Consider the following 23,573-nt stretch of genomic DNA (forward strand, 5'->3'; position numbering starts at 1 on the left):
AGTGGTTAAGTGTGTTGCGGTAAAGTGTGTTGCAGTAAAGTGTGTTGGGGTAAAGTGTGCTCAAGTAAAGTGTGTATCAGTAAAGTGCATTGCGGTAAAGTGTGCTGAAGTAAGGTGTGTTGCGGTAAAGTATCCGGAGGTAAAATGTGCTCAAGTAAGGTGTGCAGTGGTAAAGTGTGTTGTGGTAAAAATGTTGCAGTTGTGTGTAATTACAATGTGTTCATCTCTTACTATAGATTACTTTGGCCATAAAGACCAGTGTCTAAGGGATCCTGTGCAGCTCACTTGGTAAGACCGTAGTCCTTTCAACGTCACGGGTAGAGGTTTGGCTTCCCACAGAGGCCCAGTATGAAACTGTGTATTCACTACTGGATAAGGTCATCTGTTAAACGTGTTAAATATGTTTGTATGGGAAATGCTGCAAGGCCTAATTTACCAGTTTTGGCACATCTGCTTGGGGTTATCGTGGTGATTAAAGCCATTCTGGAGTGGCTGGTGAGTCCAGCAGTTTTACGGCCTCTTGGGACCTCATCCTCCTTCTACTTCTCTTCATTTTACCCTTCTACAACAGAACATTGTTCAGATGGATTCCGTTAGATTCAGTTGAGAGCCTGGTAGCGGTTACATCCTCTGGGGACCGGCACGTCGTCTCCTTCCCACAATTCTCCTCTGCTACTGCTCTCTCTCTCACTCTTTTTGTTTACTTCCCATAATGCTCCTCTGCTTCCGCTCATTCTCCCTCTCTTTGTGTCCTTCCCATAATGCCCCACTGCTCTCCCTCTCTGCCTCCTCTGTCCGTGACTGGCGACAGGGGGTAGAGTGATTACAGTCCCCGGGGACTCTGGCGCTAAAACACTGACACGAGACTGTGTGTGCTCATCCTTCTGTCCATCTGTGGTTACTGTGAAGTGGTTGAAAGGTGTGAGTGAGTGTGAGAGTGTGCGAGCATCGGAGAGCCTGTGTGTGTGTGTGTGTGTGTGTGTGTGTGCATGGAGGTGTTGCATTGTGTGACTGAGTGGACATGTGCCCGTGTTTTTAAAAACAGGGTGAGAGCTGCTGACAAAGCCATTAATTAAAGGCTCAGAAATCCATCAGGAAGATAATAAGAAGCAGCAGAAACGGACCCCAACAGCAAACCCCCAGGCTCTACCAACACCTCCCTCTGAGCTCACTTAAGGCCACGAGACACACCTGTGCTATCTCGCTTCAGCATAGACAACTCACTTGCCACAGCCCAGCCTCTGCTGTAACAGAAGTCAGGCATTATGGAAAAGAAGAGATCTCCATCCAGCATTATGCCACCCACCCACTGTCATTCACTCACAAGTCACCCTCATCAGCTCACACACAGCCAGCAAATCAGTTGCAATCAGACCAATTGGGATCAGGATTCTCTCTGTTCTTTTCTCTGATTGTACGGTTCTCTGATTGCACAGTTCTCTGATTGTTCTGCTCTCTGAGTGTTCTCTCTAGGTTTTCCATTGTCTGAGTGTTCTGCTTTCTGTTCTCTGACTATTCTGTCTAGTTCAAAATTCTAAAGTTCACACTATTCCCTATATTGCACTACTTTCAACCAGAGAAGGGGTCACAGGTAACCTGCTGGTTGGAGCATCTGACCAGTTCCTGGAGATTACATCATATCCCTGAGATGACAATATGAAAACCCTATTCTTCTGTCCTTGAGCAAGACAGTTTCCCATAAACGCACCCTGGGCCTTTCTAAGAGTCATTTGTTCTACCTCAGGACTGGGGATCACATCTGTCTGGCACGGTACAACAACAGACCGGACAAGAGACAGACACCACAGCCAATCAGATCCAACCCTGAAACAACCCAATGTGATACTAAGTGGAAGGGAAAGGCAAACGGTGTAATTAGATACAATGATATCTACTTCCCCAAAATGTAATTTAGTCTTTGAAAAACTTCCCTAAATATCATTACAACGTATCACAGGGGTTGGTTGTCACACTGGCTGGTTGTCACATGGTTTGGTTGTCACAGGGGTTGGTTGTCACACTGGCTGGTTGTCACATGGGTTGGTTATCACAGGGGTTGGTTATCACAGGGGTTGGTTATCACAAGGGTTGGTTGTCACAGGGGTTGGTTGTCACACTGGCTGGTTGTCACATGGGTTGGTTATCACAGGGGTTGGTTATCACAGGGGTTGGTTATCACAAGGGTTGGTTGTCACAGGGGTTGGTTGTCACACTGGCTGGTTGTCACATGGGTTGGTTATCACAGGGGTTGTTATCACACTGGTTGGTTGTCACAGGGGTTGGTTGTCACAGGGGTTGGTTGTCACACTGGCTGGTTGTCACATGGGTTGGTTATCACAGGGGTTGGTTATCACAAGGGTTGGTTGTCACAGGGGTTGGTTGTCACACTGGCTGGTTGTCACATGGGTTGGTTATCACAGGGGTTGTTATCACACTGGTTGGTTGTCACAGGGGTTGGTTGTCACAGGGGTTGGTTGTCACACTGGCTGGTTGTCACATGGGTTGGTTATCACATGGGTTGGTTATCACAGGGGTTGGTTATCACAAGGGTTGGTTATCACAGGGGTTGGTTGTCACACTGGCTGGTTGTCACATGGGTTGGTTGTCACATGGGTTGGTTATCACAGGGGTGGGTTATCACACTGGCTGGTTATCACAGGGGTTGGTTATCACAGGGGTTGGTTATCACAGGGGTTGGTTATCACAGGTGTTGGTTATCACAGGGGTTGGTTATCACAGGGGTTGTTTGTCACATGGGTTGGTTATCACAGGGGTTGGTTGTCACACTGGCTGGTTGTCACATGGGTTGGTTGACACAGGGGTTGGTTATCACAGGGGTGGGTTATCACACTGGCTGGTTGTCACATAGGTTGGTTATCACAGGGGTTGGTTATCACAGGTGTTGGTTATCACAGGGGTTGGTTATCACAGGGGTTGGTTGTCACATGGGTTGGTTATCACAGGGGTTGGTTGTCACTGGCTGGTTGTCACATGGGTTGGTTATCACAGGGGTTGGTTGTCACAGGGGTTGGTTATCACAGGGGTTGGTTATCACAGGGGTTGGTTGTCACACTGGCTGGTTGTCACATGGGTTGGTTGTCACATGGGTTGGTTATCACAGGGGTGGGTTATCACACTGGCTGGTTATCACAGGGGTTGGTTATCACAGGGGTTGGTTATCACAGGGGTTGGTTATCACAGGTGTTGGTTATCACAGGGGTTGGTTATCACAGGGGTTGTTTGTCACATGGGTTGGTTATCACAGGGGTTGGTTGTCACACTGGCTGGTTGTCACATGGGTTGGTTGACACAGGGGTTGGTTGTCACACTGGCTGGTTGTCACAGGGGATGGTTGTCCATAGTTTGCAATAAAATGCACTGCTTTTTAAACAGAAATGTGTATTAAGAAAAAACTGCGATTAATCGCGATTAACTACAGAAGAGTATGCGATTAATTGTGAACAATTATTTTAATCGTTTGACAGCACTAATTATAAGTATACTAAAATACAACACAAGTGGTTCTAAAAAAAATACACTTCAAGTATACATCATTTCTGCCTTGGGCAATAGGAGAGGTTATCCATGTGGCCTATTCAGGTCAGGATGTCAAAACCAATTCTTCATGGGTGAAAGTTTATCATTTTATAAATTCCTTAATGAACTGTTGTATAATATGAGTGACCACCAACCATTAATTATGTTAAAAGGAGGAAAAGGAGAGCTTTATTTCATTTGTGAGTTTGTACATCAGGCCAACAGCAAATATGATCTTAATTACAATGGGGAGGGGTGTCACACTGATATTAGGGTCGCTTCTCATAATCTAAAAAGCATCCCCATTCTAACAACGCCCCCATAAGGCTACATGTAGTTGAAAGGACGACACTGAAAAGACATTCACAAGTTTGGACAGCACATTACAACACAGTAGAATACCTCACATCCACCAACACATGCACACACCCTTTGTGGTCTTTTTATCTTTTTGTGATCAAATGCGCAGGACACAAATGTCCATTCAGATGAATATAGTTTATTTAATAACATGCAGTCTATGCAGTACTAATATTTGGCTACAGTTTTTCCAGATAACATCATAAAATATAATAACATAAAATATAATTGTTTTGGAAAGGAAAGAAAAAGGTACAGTGGTCTATTAATTTTTTCCAGAGCTGTATAATAAAATGGTCTGGATAAAACAGAAACAATGTATTGCTGTCAAAGCAGTTTTGGTTATGAAATCCCACAGGCCGAGATTGACTTCAGCCTATCATAGAGCTTGGTTTTTAATCATATGAAACAAAAAACAATACATTGTTCAAGGACAATAATGTATGAATGGAAGCGTCACCAGCATAATCCCATTTCTCATTTCATGGTGGACATATGGACCTTATGCAGCCTGCATGGTGGGAATGCTATTTTAAGCATAGAACAGGCATAGAATGGCTTACATAATGGGTACAATAAACTCTAGCCTTGACTAAAATCAAGTAGAATAAATGAAATGTGATGTAGTAATATCTGAAAATATTGCCTAACAGTGGGACAGTTCTAAATCTAAATGTTACTGCAGCCTTTAATGGAAAGTCACACAACACAACACAGGCTATAGTCGTGTGAAAGACAATTCCTTTGAAAATTGCAATGACTGATAATGCTAAAACAATATTGTATCTGCGCATTTACAGTAAATCCAAACCTTTTTTTAAAACCTTACTTAAAATCCTTATTTTAAAACCTTATGTATATTTTCTCTCAGGTAATGATATATTGGCTATATTTCCTGTAGTACTCCGACTGCCCCAGACATCAGTGTCAGCGTTATTCCAGTATTTTTCCAGTGTTATTCCCGGTGATATTCCTTATCTGCAGGCTTCTCTGACCCTGCTAGGTCCCCAGCTCCAGAGACCCAGCAGAAGTGCAGCATGTGTGTGTGTGTGCTGTATGTGTGTGAGGGTGTGTGTGTGTGTGTGTGTATGTTTGTGTATTCATGTGTTGGTGTGTATGTAGGTATATAGTGAATTTGTGTGTGTCCTAAAGGCAGAAGGGGGCTGCTACAGTTAGTCATGGGGACAGGGGGAGGATAATATATGCGCATGCTGATGAGCTGCTATTTCTTAATGCTAACTGTCTGTTTGACTTAAATATAATCTCAAGACTTAGATCTTCCCCAAGCCTATCTCAACAGACGGTGGCCAGAGAAGCTAACCGTTGCCTTCGGTTCCTCTAAGACACAAAGACATCACCACATAACCACTCTTAGAGCGTTCATTATGGACACAATGTGACTGTCATTAGCATAACTATGATTAGTTCTAAATTAGTAGCCTAGCAGCTCCAGTCTTGGGAGACCAAACCCAGACTACTTTGTTTACCCTCCACCAACCTCCCCACGCCAGCCGAAGACGTCGGCTGGTTTTAAGAGGGAGAGGAAGGGAAGAGACAATGGTAGAGGAGAAGAGTAGATAACAGACAACTGCAGAGAGAAAATCAAACAGACAGAGGTGTCTGTGGCCATACTAAACACTACAGTATAAAGAATCTCTCAAGGCCACCAGGTTATGCTAGGATGGCACCAGGCTATATTATATATCCTAAATGTGATTTGCCACAGGATATACTATATCAAATAAATGTGTTTTACAACAGGTTATACTATATAGCGTAAATACTATGTAGTGTGAAAAGTGTGTGAAAGTTTAAAATTGTGTTACAGTATCCCAGGGGGCTTTGCATAAGAATGCCACTAACATCCACACATAGGGATAATACACACAGATGGAGGCCTTTAGGGTAGGAGTCTGGCTCATGGTCACAACATCTGCTTCCCCACCTGGAAAGTGAAGAGGTCCTGCCTCCTGCTCTCATCTCGGATTACCTCGTTGCATCAGGGCGACACCAGGTAATGGGGTGTCTCTCTGAGGGCTACATCCCGCCCAGGACAGAACGCTTCCCTGATGCTCATTGAATGCTGTCACACTGAAACCGGGACGGTTCTCTGCTTGGTTTTTTTGCTGCATGTGGTGTTTTTTATTCCACTGATGGGTTTATCCAATGACACGCTCGCACACATGCACGCAGGCACACACACACACACACACACACACACACACCATGATGGAAGTGAAACGCTTAACGGGTGTTGTGACACAAACACACGTGGTGAAAAGATTAACTTTACACGACAGAAAAAGAGAGTCACCGATGGCAAATCTCTGTTACATAAAACACTGGTTTTATGGAGGGGGGGAGAGATGGAGGAGGGGAGAGATGGAGGAGGGGAGAGATGGAGGAGGGGAGAGATGGAGGGGGGGAGAGATGGAGGGGGGGAGAGATGGAGGGGGGGAGAGATGGAGGGGGGAGAGATGGAGGGGGGAGAGATGGAGGGGTGGAGAGGAATGGAGAGATGGAGGGGGGGAGAGATGGAGGGGTGGAGAGGAATGGAGAGATGGAGGGGGGGAGAGATGGAGGGGTGGAGAGGAATGGAGAGATGGAGGGGTGGAGAGGAATGGAGAGATGGAGGGGGGGAGAGATGGAGGGGTGGAGAGGAATGGAGAGATGGAGGGGGGGAGAGATGGAGGGGTGGAGGGGATGAGAGATGGAGGGGTGGAGGGGATGAAAGATGGAGGGGTGGATGGGATGAGAGATGGAGGGGTGGATGGGATGAGAGATGGAGGGGTGGATGGGATGAGAGATGGAGGGGTGGATGGGATGAGAGATGGAGGGGTGGAGAGGTGGAGAGGAATGGAGGGGAGGGATGGAGACATGCAGTGGGGGGGGGTAGAGATGGAGGGGGTGTGGGGGTAGAGAGACGAAGGCAGAGTGGTGCATGGATGAGGGAGGATGAGGAGCTAGAGGGGGAGATATGGAGGATTGGATGGATGAGGGAGGATGGAAGGCCACAGTATTCTCCAGCCATACAATACACTCAACCAGTCTCTCAGGACTCAGAAGGCTGGATTGACATACACAGTCTCATTCCCCTCTGTCTATCTGAGAGGAGTCTGACAGTCCTGTAGGCAGAATATGTTCTGATCTGCCCCCCAGGGTTGGAGAGAGGGGGGATGGTCAGAATGATATGAAGGCCTCAGTCCAAATATTAACAGTGAAAGGCCGTCTGAATCCATTAGACCTCTCTGTCCTCTTCTCTCTCTGGCTACATTAGCCTCTTCCACAAACAACATGGGAACAAAGGATGGAGCGCTCTCTCCCCCTCTCTCTCCCCCTCTCTCTCTCCCTCTCTCTCCCTCTCTAGCCTCGCCTCTCTCCATCCCCCTCCCTCTCTCCCACTCCTTTTTTCTCTCGCTCCCCTCTCTTCTCCTGATTTTTCTCCCTCCCCCCCTCTCTCTCTCTTTTCGCTACCACCTCCCTCTCTAAGATCTCTCTTTTCCCTCCTCATTCTCTCTCTTCCTCCCTCCCTCTCCAACTCTCCCCTTTTGCCCCTCTTCCTCTCCTCTTTCCCCCCTCTCTCTCACTATCTCCCCTCTCTCCCCATTTCCCCGTCTCTCCTCTTTCTCCCCTTTCTCTCTCCTCTCTCCCCAATCGTTTTCTCCTCTCTCCCTTCTCTCACCTCTTTTTATCTCCTCCCTCACCCCTCTCTAAGCTCCCCCCATCTCATTCATACTGTATATTAGGATTACCCCCTACTCCAATACAATGTACATTGGAACCCTACACACACACACACACACACACACTCTATACATGTCCCATCCCAGAGTCCTAGCCTGGTAACACCATGTCCTTGTGTTGTTTGCCAGTAATAAACCTTACTCAACAGCATCAATGTTATAACAACCTCATGATGACATTGCCATGACTACAGGCTCCAGTTCTGCTGAGTTTGTGTGTGTGCGGGTGTGTCTGTGTGTGTGCATGCAGATATATTTGTGGGTGTCTGCCTTCGTGTGTGTGTGTGTGTGTGTATCTGTGTGTGCACGCAGTTAGACAATGGCTCAAAGCTGGAAAACTGCTGTTGTGGAAATTCTTCTAATCTTACTGAAAAAGATTGTCATGAGTCAAGAGTATCAAAAAATATTTACTTCACAGATATAAGGAAGGTGAGGTAGTACTACCATCCATACAAGGTCAAAGTAAACCATGACAAACATCAAAAGTCAGTGTACACCAGTTTGAACAGTTTCGAGTGCTCAGGCAGACAAACCGTTTATCGCAGAATTGACATTTCTATGAAGCAAGGCAGTGTATCAGGTGACAGTTTCCATCACGCTCTCACATTAGCCACAATGTACATAAGAAATGGGCTTACAGAGAGGTTCAGTACACAGCTTTTTGCACTACCAAATTTCACAGTGTCCCTCTCCTCTTTACTCTTGTATAACACAGAACTTAAGCAATGCATGGGTCATGAAGCATACAGTATTCAACTATAGGTATTATAAACAAACCCTTCACATAACCCAGAACACACAAGAGGCAGCAGCCATAGACAGTACACACATACACTAGGAAAACAGACAGACAGATAAGCAGAGGGTCAGACAGACAAAGAGACAGACACGCAGACAGACAATAGAGACAGAAAACATGTCCGACAGAAAGCCGGGGAAAAACAGCCAAGACAGACAGCCAGACCACCACACGGACAACCAGACTGACTGACTGTTAAAGAAAATGATGGGCAGCGGCATGTGAACACTTGACTAAACTGACATGGTTCATAGAACCAGCCAGGGGTCCCAAACCCACATCAATACCAGCAATCCATTGTGTCAGACACATGACTGTTTTGTCTGTGTTTTTCTGTGCATCTATTAGTAATGAAACTGCTTCACATTATTAACACTTATACTATTTATACATATAAGTATACTTATATATATATAAAAGTATATAGATATATAAAAGTATATAGATATATAAAAGTATATAAGAGAGAGAGAGAGAGAGAGAGAGAGAAAGAGAGTGAGAGAGAAAGATTGCCATGAGAGAGCGTCTTAAACAGCACGCTCTTATTAATAAGTCAGTAATTGAAGTGAAGTGATGAAACCCATGTGGATGAAAGAGAGGATTCTAAGGATGAAGAAGAAGACAACATGTAGAATGTGCATGTTATGATCATACAAAGCAGATTCCCACAGAACAGGGCATAGGCACCATAGCTGGGTACAATGAAAGGAAACACAGAGACAGGTAGGAGCCAAACCACAATACACAAATGAGAACACGCTCACACACACCCTCAAACACACAGCAATTACCATCCCTGTGTCTTTCTTTGAATCTGCCAGAGCGGAGCACTCAAACAAAAACCTATTCCATCGGGTAAAGACAGCACAACGCACGTACACGCACACATACACACACACACACACACACAGGCACACATACTGCTAAGGAAAGACAGATTACCTGTGAGGCGTGTAGATGACCAGGCGAATATGAGCTCCACTACAGAACACTGCTTCCCCATCCCAGGAAGTGTTGCTGTGATCCTCAGTGATGAGACACAGAACTGTCCACTACATCCAGGACAATAACCCTGAGTTAGCCTGAGTCAGCCTGAATTAGCCTGAGATAGCCTGAGTTAGCCTGAGATAGCCTGAGTCAGCCTGAGTTAGTCCTGCTTGTCCTCAACATCCATTGACAGGGGAAGTAAGACCGAGCAAGTTGATTTGATAACATTACAGATGGCCTGATGCCTCCGCTAACTCTCCCTCTATGTCCCTCTCACTCTGATTCGTTTCACACACACACACACACACACACACACGCGTCAATCCTCCATCTGCCACCGCCCCCTTCCCTTTCTCCCTGCCCACCTCATGAATTATTCATTAGACCCAGGGCATGCCTCCTCCCCCGGCATGCTCAGAAAAACGCATGCATGCTCAATCGCACGCATTCACACACTCACAGCTTACACACACACACGTGCACACACACACACACACCTACAGTATAGAAACAGTCGATCACATACAAACACATGTATACTAACACACCCAGACTTTATTCATGCGTGTTGGCCCAACCCCCGGGCGTAGCTGGGGTTGTAGCCCACCGTGGTTGACCCTCAGCTGGGGGGGACAGCTGCCTTCTCATGGCTGGAGGGGGCAGGTAGACCAGAGAGGGTCTGTTGGTAGGTGTGTCTAAACAGAGTAGTGTGGAGTGTGTGTGCATCTGGAGTGTGGAGGGGGGTGTTAGGATGTGTGTTTGGATAGACACGTGGAAAATGTTATATATCACTAACAGCGTCCTGGTTCTGTTGGGGGGGTCAGAGGGCAGAGCCTGTTATATATCACTAACAGTGTCCTGGCTCTGCTGGAGGGGGTCAGGGCAGAGCCTGTTATATATCACTAACAGTGTCCTGGTTCTGCTGGGGGGTCAGGGCACAGCCTGTTAAATATCCCTAACAGTGTCCTGGTTCTGCTTGGGGGGTCAGGTTGGGTGCAGAGGGGTCCGGTCTCGTTTAGGAGATTGGCGGGGGGATGAGATGGGTGTGGAAGGGGTTAGAAATCCCCCGTAGCATCTTGGTTTGACCTCGTCACCTTGGCCGGCATCTCGCCTCCCGTCTGTCCATTGCTCACTCATCCCATCCCCATCCAATCAACTGCCCCGGAACACATGCAACCAACCAATCAATAACCCCCACCCTTTTCCACCAGTACAATGCAAATCCTTGCATATGATTAAAGCATACATTAAGTCTCTAACAACCACCTCCCTTCCGCACACTCAAAGGTACAAACAGACATGAAACACACTCAGAGGTACAAACAGACATGAAACACACACTCAGAAGTACAAACAGACATGAAACACACCCTCAAAGGTACAAACAGACATGAAACACACTCAGAGGTACAAACAGACATGAAACACACTCAGAGGTACAAACAGACATGAAACACACTCAGAGGTACAAACAGACATGAAACACACTCAGAGGTACAAACAGACATGAAACACACTCAAAGATACAAACAGACATGAAACACACTCAGAGGTACAAACAGACATGAAACACACTCAAAGGTACAAACAGACATGAAACACACTCAGAGGTACAAACAGACATGAAACACACTCAAAGGTACAAACAGACATGAAACACACTCAGAGGTACAAACAGACATGAAACACACACTCAGAAGTACAAACAGACATGAAACACACACTCAGAGGTACAAACAGACATGAAACACACACTCAGAGGTACAAACAGACAGGAAACACTCTCTCTCTCTCTCTCTCTCTTGACTCATTGACACTGTGCCTCCACACAGAAACACACAACTAGCCCACTATAAGTACACACAAATTGTCAACAATACATGCACAGAAAAAGTAAAAAGAAAGTGGCTGATAATAGATTATAGTGGCTGGTAAATATAGAAAATATGGGAATCTGACAGAAAGCTTATTAAAGATCTCTGATGACAACATCTATTGGTTGTTTCTTATCACACCACCTTTTCACAACTTCCACCCTCTTCCAAGACAGTGTCAACCAACATCAGAGTTTAAGAGGCTGTGTTAGTAACTAGTTGATGTTGTAGTAACTGGTTGATGTTGTAGTAACTGGTTAATGTTGTAGTAACTGGTTGATGTTGTAGTAACTGGTTGATGTTGTAGTAACTGGTTAATGTTGTAGTAACTGGTTGATGTTGTAGTAACTGGTTGATGTTGTAGTAACTGGTTGATGTTGTAGTAACTGGTTAATGTTGTAGTAACACACATCTCCCTATATGAATGGCTGTGCAATCACTGTAACATAGCAGAACACCTGTCTGATGATATTGTTTATTTTTTGTGTACTATTTTCTTACCAATTATTCCTGTCGATTTTAGTTACTACTATCACTTTATAACTATCATGCAATCCACAAATCAAATGTACATTTGAAAAAGGATTCTAATATCAAAAAATGTCCCCTTTATGTGTGGACAAATCAAAGACAGGACCTACCACTCCATGAACACCTCCCTCTGACCTTCCCTACAACCTCTGCCTGAGTGAACAAGCTAGAGAACATAGAGAGTAATGGATGCTTAGAGCATAGTGGTACGGTGTAATATATCCAGTCCATGATCGTTAACATTCAACTAGACATTCTTTAGTCTGTTCTGTACTGTTATGTTTATGGTTACAGGAGTGTTGGCCATTTTGGGAAAAAACTTAGCAAAACCTGCTTTCAAAATTCATGCTCACGCACACAAGCACACACAAAGGCTGGTCATTCAAATCGACAAGGCAATCCATCTAGCTGCCCTTGAGCAAAAGCACTTACAGTTTTTTACAGTCGCTAGGACACATTTTCCAATACTTAGGTCACTTTTTCAAAACTCTTCACACAGTGAGCACAACAGAAGTATAAGTGGGCTAAACTGAGGATCAATTATCATTGCTTTGGCACAAAATGCATTCAATGACTACATCTTTCAAATTATATTAATTATTTTCTCACTTCGACACAACAACCGCCAAAACTCTGTGTACTTACAGGCCAATTTGCACATGCTTACATGCTGTTTTCAAAACTGTTAAACTTAAGTTCAAAACAATAACATAATACAAAGCCGAATATGACAGGAATTTGCTACAATTCTACAGTCATATTTTAATGAAATATATTTTAAATCTTGAAATGAGATGCTATAAAAACACTTGGTCAATTGGACCAACCACAGCTGATTCTCATTGTAGATGAACATCTACACAGTTGTTACTCTTTCAATTTCTTTACAAAAAGGAGACAACTGCTGAGTAGTTTTGCATTGTGATGTGGACCCAGCCAGAAAATGGACCCAGCCAGAAATAGACAAGTGGCTGAAAGAGGAAGAAGAGTGGCTGGGTGGGGGCGAGGAACACGTATGTGTGGTGGAAGAAGAATAAGAGGAAGATCAAGAGCTGTAGTCTCAGATGAGATCTGAGCTACTGTAATTGATCATGTAGTAAATCATGGTCTCTCAATGAGAGAGGCTGGTCAGAGAGTGCAGCCAAACAATGGCATCTATTGTTAGAGTTTTCCAGCAAACCAACAGGTAACTTGTATTCTGCAAGGGCATTTGACTGAGTTGCACATTACAGAAGTAAATAGACTTTTGTGTAATTGCTTTTGCATATCTGCTTAGGACTCAATGGTTACCTCACACAGGTGGGAGAGGAAGGATGTTCACTGATGTGCAGGAAACTGCCATTGTTGATGTGGTCATCAGAAACAATGACATAAAACTCATTGAGATTCGAGACAGAGTCTTGGCAGACAACGTTACTTTTGCAAATATTCACAGTGTAAGCATAACAACTATTTCTAGAGTCCTGAAAAAACATCAGGTAAGGATGAAGCAGTTGTACACTGTGTCTTTTGAGAGGAACTCTGAACATGATTGGGAAGAGAGCCACAGTGGATGTCCCCGGCCAGAGGACTGCCAACATCACAATGTGCGCAGCAATATGGACTGCTGTTACACAAACCACCAGAGATGGGGACAAGTCACACATGGTCAAGTCCAAGCAAGTCTCAAGTCTTAACCATCAAGTCTCGAGTCAAGTCTCAAGGGTCAAGGGTTCACCCTAAGCAAGTCAAGTCGAGTCCTTATAAGTTTCAAGTCAAGTCAAGTCACAGTACTAAAGAGATGAACACACACACACACACACACACACACTGTCCTCTGTTTCTGACATGCGCTCGGTGCGAAGCTCGATTTCAAAATCAAATACCGTTCGGCCTCTGGTTAGAATCCTGCTGCGTCCATAGCAACGTGCTGTTTTTCATGGCAACGGTCTGAAGAAATAACACGCATTCTGCACTGGAATTCAGCCAATCCATGTAATAAGGGCTAATAATAACAACCTTATAAACTAATTATTGTGACTGAAAAACTGCCTAATATGTAATTACGCTGTAATTATTCTTGTCTGTATGAGTAAAAAAATAAAACTCTTCGAAATGTTTAGGTGCTAGTAATCACATCGGCGCCTCCATGTTAGCCTTTCATGCAGTAAAGTTAACTGTTATGGTGTAAGCACAATGCTTTTAAGTTTCCACGCGCAGTCCACAAACACTTGAAAATGCGCACATTTAATACAGATATTATAGCCTACGTGTAATAATATACATGCCCGCTCATTTTAAGATGCCCATCAACATTACAGTTTTTTACAATCGCTATGACAGTTTTTTCAATACATTTAACAAGTTTCCTAAACTCTTAACACGGCTAGCACAACATCCATCTTTGTAGGCTATACAATTAACACATTTCTTGTTGCTTTGACACAAAATGCATACAGTTAACACAAATTTAAAATGCTTGAACTTCTTTTACACACAAGCTCAACCAAGACCAAAACAATGTAATTTTACAGTCAAATTTACAAATGCTTTCACACTGTATGTCAGAACAGATAACACCATGTTCTAAACCTACAGCTTATTGAAGTTATGCAAATATATAAATCACAGCTGATTCCCATCTAGGAAGCACACTCAGGTGTTGAGGTTCTTTCAATCGCATGATCATATGTTCTAAAAGAGTACTCTTTGGGCTGATTTTATGTGGAAAAGGAACAATATGGAGCAACACAAAGAAAGAAAGAAAGAAAGAAAGAAAGAAAGAAAGAAAGAAAGAAAGAAGAAAGAAAGAAAGAAAGAAAGAAAGAAAGAAAGAAAGAAGAAAGAAAGAAAGAAAGAAAGAAAGAAAGAAAGAAAGAAAGAAAGAAAGAAAGAAAGAAAGAAAGAAAGAAAGAAAGAAAGAAAGAAAAGAAAGAAGAAAGAAAGAAAGAAAGAAAGAAAGAAAGAAAGAAAGAAAGAAAGAAAGAAAGAAAGAAAGAAAGAAAGAAAGAAAGAAAGAAAGAAAGAAAGAAAGAAAGAAAGAAAGAAAGAAAGAAAGAAAGAAAGAAAGAAAGAAAGAAAGAAAGAAAGAAAGAAAGAAAGAAAGAAAGAAAGAAAGAAAGAAAGAAAGAAAGAAAGAAAGAAAGAAAGAAAGAAAGAAAGAAAGAAATGCCTGCACAACGGAGAGGAAGATGAGTACCAGGACAAGGGAGAGGAGTGGGACAAGGACAAGGGAGAGGAGTGGGACAAGCACAAGGACAAGGACAAGGGAGAGGAGTGGGGCAAGGACAAGGACAAGGGAGAGGAGTGGGGCAAGGACAAGGGAGAGGAGTGGGGCAAGGTAGAGGATGAGAACATGTGGCAATGGAAATGCAGAAGACCGGGCAGATTAGAAGATTACTTTGTTTTTGTTATTATTATTCCAGTGCTTTTTCTGTTTGTATATCCTGCAGCAATTCTGTCTCTGTCTTTTTTTTTTCATAAACTGCACATTCTATAAAGCTACTCTAAGATGGTCATTCATTTTTTGTATTGAATTTCTGCAGCAAAAGAAACAAAATGCATGCATTTACTAAACCCAACAAAACAAAAATGTAGAGAGGCATCAAAAGAAACTGCAGTGCAAAACACAATCTATGATCAATACAATATACTATTGTATAAGGGCAGACCTGATACATAAAATAATGCAGTTTCTGTAATTTCAGCTGATGATAGTGTTTTTTTTGTCATTGTGTTATGATTGACTAAATGTTCCTGTTGGAAGAGAGTGTTAGTGTTTTGAATAATTATTTGATTTTGAAACATGTTTGCAGTGTTTTGTTAGACATAGTGTATTGTGTTAGTGTATTATTGTATTTTGTAAATTAGTTTTGGAGTTTAGTTTACAATGTGTGATTTTGAGCATGAAATTAACCGTTTTGCCAATTGTGTGTTTTAGGTGTGTTGGTGCGTTAAGAGTTTAGGAAACTTGTTAAATGTATTGAAAAAACTGTCATAGCGATTGTAAAAAACTGTAAAATTCAGGCTATGCCACTGTTATAGTCAAATTCCCTTACATCTATTTACCAGACGTTTTCAGAAATGATAATGGTCACATTTCTAACAAGAAAAAACCAAACATAATATGCAACAAACAAAAGATTAATTCATTACATTAGTAACTTAATCGTTATAGATCTTAGTGAAACTGAATATAAAGAGATTACTTTCTTACCTTTCCTTGTGGTTCTTAAAATGACGAATGAAATTTGACGTTGTTGCATATTTTGCATCTGGCAAATATTTTTTTATCCACACGTTCCAGTTCAAAGTCCTTGTATCCAAACGATACTGTTTGTGGAGCTCGACTAACGTTACTGCCATGTTTGGCGCGGTTTGAATTGTGCAGCGTTAAAGGCACATACGCTGATTAGTGGTGCTGATGTCACAACATATAAAATAATTGTATTCCTGTTTGTTTATTATAAGTTCAAGTCATTGTCGAGTCTTCCACTTCAAGTCAAGTCAAGTCTCAAGTAACTTGCTCTCAAGTCAAAGTCAAGTCAAGTCATTTTCATACTTTAATCAAGCAAGTCACAAGTCCTGAAAATTGTGACTCGAGTCAGACTCGAGTCAAGTCATGTGACTCGAGTCCCCCACCTCTGCAAACCACTAATTGGGCCATACAACACTGAATGTCTCCTTGCGTTCCTGCATGACCTCTATGGAAGGGTTGTGCTAGGTGAGGAAAGGGATGGAGAGAAGAAATCAGCCAACATTTATAATTGTATGGGACAATGTGGCATTTCACCACTCCCGTGCAGTCACCGAGTGGTTTGAAGCCCATCCCAGAATGGTGTCACTTTTCCTCCCACCTTACTCTCCATTCCTCAACCCCATAGAGGAATTATTTTCCTCAGGGAGGTGGAAGGTTTATGACCACCATCCACAAGATCAAATATCCCTCCTGGACGCAATGAAAGCTGGATGCCTGGACATAACAGCAGAAGATTGTCAGGGATGGATCAGGCATGGCAGAAGATTCTTTCCTAGGTGTATTGCCCTAGATGACATAAGATGTGATGTGGATGAGAACCTGTGGCCAAATGGAGAAGACCGAGTAGATTAGCATTACTATTGTATCAGTGGATGGTGTGTATACAAATTTTTGTATTTTGGAATTACTGCAAAAAATAAATAATTAATAAAAGACATAAAACATATTGTGGCTTTCTGAATCATGTCTGATTCATTCCAGTAACATACATTGCAGTGAATTATAAACAGAGATGTGTCCTTGTTTTATACAAGAAAAAATTGTAAAATGCCACCTGTTGTTAGTGTTTTTTAGGTCATTGTTTTGTGGGTGACAAAGTGTGTTTGTTGTCTGTCAACCTTTGCTAGTGTTCTGGAAGAATGAGTTGATTTGAGACATGTATGAAGTGATTTGGTAGTTTTAGTGCATTTTGAAAGTGAAATGAACTGCTGTGCCGAGCTGAAAGTTGGTTTGGAGAACTGTGTGAAGAGTTTTGAAAAAGTGACCTAAGTACTGGGAAATGTGTCCTAGCAACTGTAAAAAACTGTAATACGATCTCACTCGGACGCATAGCAACACAACAGATTTTTACAGACTGTTACAGTTTTTTCCCAATTGCTTACAAGCATGGAACAGTACAGAAGTTACAGTAACAAAACTCTTGACACAGTCAGCCAAACGGAAGTGTATGCGAACCAAACTGAATCATTTCTCATTGCTTTCACACAAAATGAATTCAATGAACACATTTCCCCAAAACCCATGAACTCTTTTCTCATTCAAACTCAACCACCAGCAAAAAAATATATTCACAGCACAGGTTTTCTCCAATGCTTAAACACTGTTCTCAAAATGGTTAAAAACACATTCAAAACAGAAGGATGGCAACTGTTGTGCATTTCTGCAGTAACCATATTGAAATATAAAGACATTTTTTAATTTTTGATATTTGTTAGAAAATGTTAATTATGTTAGAATATTTAGTCACTCCAAATACAGTTGATTGCAGTTTCAACTGAAAACCGACCCAAGTGTTGTACATTGTGCCCTTTGACAGAAATGGCGAATGTGTGAAAGAACTCCGGGATCAATATATCCAGGTAAGATGTCTGTTCAATAACCAAACAGGGTATTTACACATACTGTAAAGTACTGTAAAACTATGGATCTACTGTTTTTTTTAGAGTAATGGAGATGGAAGACAGTCAAACTGCACATAAATTCATCTTTGTGGATGAAGCTGGATTCAACCTGGCAAAAACACATGTATGTTTTCTACAGGATGTAGAAAATTTAAAGGATATTCCTTCAAATTGCTGCATTTGAGATTCATTCTTGTTCCATATACTTTAGTAAAGTCATTAAAGTGAGGTGTTTTTCTTATTCTATGATCAAATACTGATTTATGTGAAAAATTATTTTGAAAAACCTGCAAGATAAAACTTTATAATTTATGTAATGATCCCTGTTGTTAGTGTTTTTTAGGTCAGTGTGTTATTAGTGACAGTGTGTGTTTCTGAGTGAGGATTGTTGCCAGTGTTTTGGTGGAACAAGCTTGTTTTGAGACATGTATAAAGCGTTTCGGGGGTTTTAGTGAGTTTTGGGGGTGCATGTTGCATTCTTGTAAGCAATCGAGAAATGTATGTTTCATTGGAAGTTAAATGTACCTAGATGACGAGAACAACAGAAACCTCTGTGGTTACATTCTCTCTCTGTAGGTCACTCTGACAACCTCAGGCATATGAAATGAAACCATCTGGCATGTGGGTTCACGTGGAAATGTGATCTGTGCTAAGTAGACACGCCCTTCAAGTTGTACAGTATCTCACAAAAGTGAGCCCGCCCCTCACATTTATGTAAATATTTGATTATATCTTTTCATGTGACAACACTGAAGAAATTACACTTTGCTACAATGTAAAGTAGTGGGTGTACTGCTTGTATAAGTGTAAATTTGCTGTCCCCTCAGAATAACTCAACACACAGCCATTCATGTCTAGACCACGGGCAACAATAGTGAGTACACCCCTAACTGAAAATGTCCAAATTGGGCCCAATTAGCCATTTTCCCTTCTCGGTGTCAGGTGACTCATTAGCGTTACAAGGTCTCAGGTATGAATGGGGAGCAGGTGTGTTAAATTTGGTGTTATCGCTCTTACCCTCCCTCAGACTGGTCACTGGAAGTTCAACATGGCTTTACAAGTGCCATTTCTTCAGTGTTGTCACATGAAAAGATATAATCAAATATTTACAAAAATGTGAGGGGTGTACTCACTTTTGTGAGATACTGTATACCAGCTTTCAACCATCTTTTTTTTATGGGTAGAGGTTTTTATGTAATATAAAATAGGGTGCCAACTATAGTTATTTTCATGATTCAAATTTAAACCCACATTAGCACCACTTAATTATTTAATAGGTTACATGAAGAAGAAAAAAAATAAGCAGATTTCCATGTTAGTAGGTCACACTAAAAGTTGTAAGACACCTGGCGACAGACCCCATTGAGGGCTACCGTTCTTATAACAGACTGAATCAAATTAATTAAAACAGGGTCCTTGTATACATTTAAAGGTTAAGCTTAATTGTTCCCTGACAATAATGGTTGACTCCATGGCTGTGACCTCACTCTCTGAGGGTGTCTCCGGGGGAGTTGTGATATGGAAAAAAACATTTCACACCCACCCACACACACACACACACACACACTGTTGGCTTGGATGTGTTATGTCTGTGTTTCTAAAGGCCACAGTGGGTTTTCTCTATCGGTGGAGGGAGAATGTATCACATTCCGTCTGTAGTGTGGGCCCTGTGCTAGCTAGCCCAGAGGTACTGGTTAAAGGGGGGGCCTCTGTGTGGTGGGTGAAGGGTCTGCATACAGAGAGGAAAGAGAAAAACATGGGGGATAAAGAGACTAGCCACTATTGTCTGTGTGTCCAAGCTTGTTTTGTTTTACAGTACACAAGGGGCTAGCAAAGAGGGTTGACACACACACACACACACACTCACACACACACACAGAGACAGTCAAACATAAAAGGCTGCTTCTCTGATCGGCATCAGGTACCACACTAATTGAGCTGTTTAAATATTTAAAGCGACACAGAAAAGGAGGGGGTTGCCTGAAACAAGGAAGGGTGAGAGGCAGACACATGAGAGTGAGACAGGCAGTTTAGAGACAGAAGAATGGCAGAGAAAGACCATAGAGAGACACAGAGAAAGACCATAGAGAGACACAGAGAAAGACCATAGAGAGACACAGAGAAAGACCATAGAGAGACACAGAGAAAGACCATAGAGAGACACAGAGAAAGACCATAGAGAGACACAGAGAAAGACCATAGAGAGACACAGAGAAAGACCATAGAGAGACACAGAGAAAGATCATAGAGAGACACAGAGAAAGACCATAGAGAGACACAGAGAACGACCATAGAGAGACACAGAGAAAGACCATAGAGAGACACAGAGAGTCGAGAGAAAGACCATAGAGAGACACAGAGAGAGTCGATAGAGAGACACAGAGAGAGTCGATAGAGAGACACAGAGAGATGGTAGAGACAGAGAGAGGTGAGTCTGTCATCAGGGTTTAACAGGAGAATACAGGGCTTCTAGTTACTATCAAACTGAGAAAGACAGACATGAATGATCAAGGAAGACAAGTGATGAAGAGAGCAGGGAGTGAAAGAGAAAAAATGAAATAATAATTGGAGCGCTAGCTAACAGCATTAGAGTGTTTAAGCTGGCCTAGACCCCTGGAGCGGAACACTGGGGGACAAACAGGATGTCCCAGAAGCCTTTGTTCCTCTTGTAGTAATCAATGTGCAAGAGAGAGATTCATTAGCAACTAAACACAAGGTTTGTAGATACGCCAAGTGTGTGTGTGTGTGTGTGTGTGGGTGGGTATGTGAGTGTGTGTGTGTGGGTGGGTATGTGAGTGTGTGTGTGTGGGTATGTGAGTGTTTGTGTGGGGGTGGGTGTGTGAGTGTGTGTGGGTGGGTGTTTGTGTGTGGATGGGTAGGTGGGTGAGTAGGTGGGTGAGTGTGTGTGTATGTGTGTGTGTGTGTGTTGGGGTGTGAGTGTGTTTGTGTGGGTGGGTGGGTGTGTGAGAGTGTGTGTGTGTCTGTGTGTGTGTGTGGGACTATATTTGTTTGTTTAGCCTTGATAGAAAACTGTAGAACTGCATTTAGAAGAACACTGAATGAAGATATACCACAACGTAGTTACACTCCAATTCAGGACAGGCTTTATGAGCTTTTACATGGTTTTACCACCATGAAGCAACCAGATATCTATACTAGACCGGTAAGGATGAACAACAAAATCAACAGAATTTAAATTACTTTCTCTACTTTTGCTGCTCAGGGCCACTGACCAAGGACTTTAAGCCTATTTACAGAACATCAAGGGTTCAAATGACCATAAACGATGAGTCATTCTGACCAGACACAGTGAATGCATAGGGTGTCCTGTCACTCTTTATCAGAGTCTGCGTCTGTCTGGGTTGTGTCTCTGGTGGTCTGCCTCCTATGCTCTTGACTGTAATACAGTTGTGCTCATAAATATGCATACTCTGGCAGAAATTGTGACATTTTGGCATTGATTTTAAAAATATGACTGTATTATACAAGGATAGTGATCATATGAAGCCATTTATTATCACATAGTTGTTTGGCTTCTTTTTAACCTTTTCACGCGTGAGTTTCAAATATCCCTTACCGACCCCCCAGCGTGAGTTTTTTTTGCACGTGACTTCGGTACTCTGCAGCATTTGAACTCACGCCAGCATTTGAACAGTCACCTTGCTAGGTAAGGAACACTACATGCATTGCATTGCAAGCTTCTCTCGTTGACTCGAATTCTAAGAGCTGCAAAAGTTGGTTGATTTATTACTGTAGCTAGCTAGAAAACGTCAGCTAACCGCTAGCAAACGTCAGCTGCCCGCTAGCTAACAAATCGAAAATGGCAATTAAAGGTGAATTTCCCACACCTGTGGTGTTTTAAATAGCAATTAGTGTCTGTGAATAAATATTCAATGACTTTTTCAGCTCTCACGTGGATGCACTGAGCAAGATAGATACTGAGCCATGTCAAAAGACCTGTGTAACAAGGTAAAGGAATTATATAAAGATGGAAAAGGATATATAAAGATATCCAAGGCCTTGCAAATGCCAGTCAGTACTGTTCAATCACTTATAATAAAGTGGATAATTCAGGGATCCCTTATTACCAGGCCAAGGCCAGGTAGACGAAGAAAGATTTCAGCCAAAACTGCCAGAAAAATTGTTTGGGTTACAAAGAAAGACCCACAGGTAACCTCATGAGAAATACAGGCTCCTCTGGAAAAAGACAGTCTGGTTGTTTCAAGGAACACAATACGACAATGCTTGAATACAAAAATGAGCCTCATGGTTGAGTTGCCAGAAAGAAGCCTTTACTGCGCCAATGCCTCAAAAAAGCCTGGTTGCAATAAGCCGAACAACAACTTGACACGCCTCACAGCTTCGGAGTGACGAGACCAAAACATTTCTTTATGGTCACAACCATAAGCGCTATGTTTGGAGAGGAGTCAATAAGGTCTATAGTGAACAGAATACCATCCCCACTGTGAAGCATGGTGGTGGCTCACTGATGTTTTGGGGGGTGTGAGCTCTAAAGGCTTGGGGAATCTTGTGAAAATTCATGGCAAGATGAATGCAGCATGTTATCAGAAAATACTGGCAGATAATATGCATTCTTCTGCACGAAAGCTGCACATGGGACACTCTTGGACATTCCAGCACGACAATGTTCCTAAGCACAAGGCCAAGTTGACCCTACAGTTCTGGAGTGGCCATCACAGACTCCTGACCTTAACATCATCGACCCACTCTGGGGAGATCTCAAACGTGCGGTTCATGCAAGACAACCAAAGACTTTGCATGACCTGGAGGCATGAATTCTGGGCTTCATAGACAATTATTACAAAAGATTGCATGCTGTAATTGATGCTAAAGGGGTAATACACAGTATTAAGGAATAAATGTATGCAGACAGGTGAAAATGGCAATTAAAGGGGTCAGTTCATTTTCTTTCTTTGTTGCCATGTTTTGTTTTATGATTGTGCCATTCTGTTATGACCTAAAGTTGAATGTGAATCCCATAAGAAATAAAATGTGTGTTTTGCCTGCTCACTCATGTTTTCTTTACAAATGGTACATATATTACCAATTCTCCAAGGGTACGCAAACTTTTGAGCATAACTGTAATGCGGGCATTGCATGTAGGCCATGCCACAGACCACAATGAAACAGTATTACTGACTATCGCCGTCCTCTCTGGACACTGAACCCTGGGGCAGCAGGGGACATGTCAGCAGGTTAACCCCAAAGGGGAGAGCCCTGGGTGGGGCTGGTGGGCTGGGCAGATGGGCGCTCTGCTGGAGGGTCTTGGAGGTGCCGAGGACTGCCCCGACTTCATTCATCTCCGGGGCTTTCTCTGAAACACCAATGTGCAGGAGGACAGCTAAGGGACACATGAATCACACACACACACACACACACTCTTATATGTGACTTAATGGGGCCATAAGACCTGTGGACATGGAGGCAGTGGCTGACTGGTTTTATGAGGAGATATACCAGGCCATGGCTGGAGAGACAGAGCGGAAAAAGAGTGTCTGGTCAAGGCTGCTTGGATCCATGCTACCACCACGTCACTGGGCGGTGACCGGGACCGGTTCTGAAACATTGGTTTTCCGTTCAAAT

The 23,573-nt window shown here is 42.8% G+C and overlaps 1 protein-coding gene across 19 annotated transcripts in view; it reads right to left on the reverse strand.

Annotated features, from left to right (window-relative positions):
• Window positions 1-23,573, reverse strand: part of nfasca (neurofascin homolog (chicken) a) — a 111,447-nt gene that overhangs the window by 65,064 nt on the left and 22,810 nt on the right. For 17 of the 19 annotated variants that reach the window (XM_020055574.2, XM_020055571.2, XM_034287529.1 and 14 more), the window contains exon 1: window positions 9,382-9,703. The exons of the other annotated variants lie outside the window; for them this stretch is intronic. The gene's annotated coding sequence lies outside the window, so the exon portion shown is untranslated. Of the gene's footprint in view, window positions 1-9,381; window positions 9,704-23,573 lie in introns of those variants that run through there. 19 annotated transcript variants of the gene reach the window in all.

The sequence above is a fragment of the Esox lucius genome, chromosome 17 (genome assembly GCF_011004845.1).
Source record: "Esox lucius isolate fEsoLuc1 chromosome 17, fEsoLuc1.pri, whole genome shotgun sequence".
Lineage (NCBI taxonomy): Eukaryota > Metazoa > Chordata > Actinopteri > Esociformes > Esocidae > Esox > Esox lucius.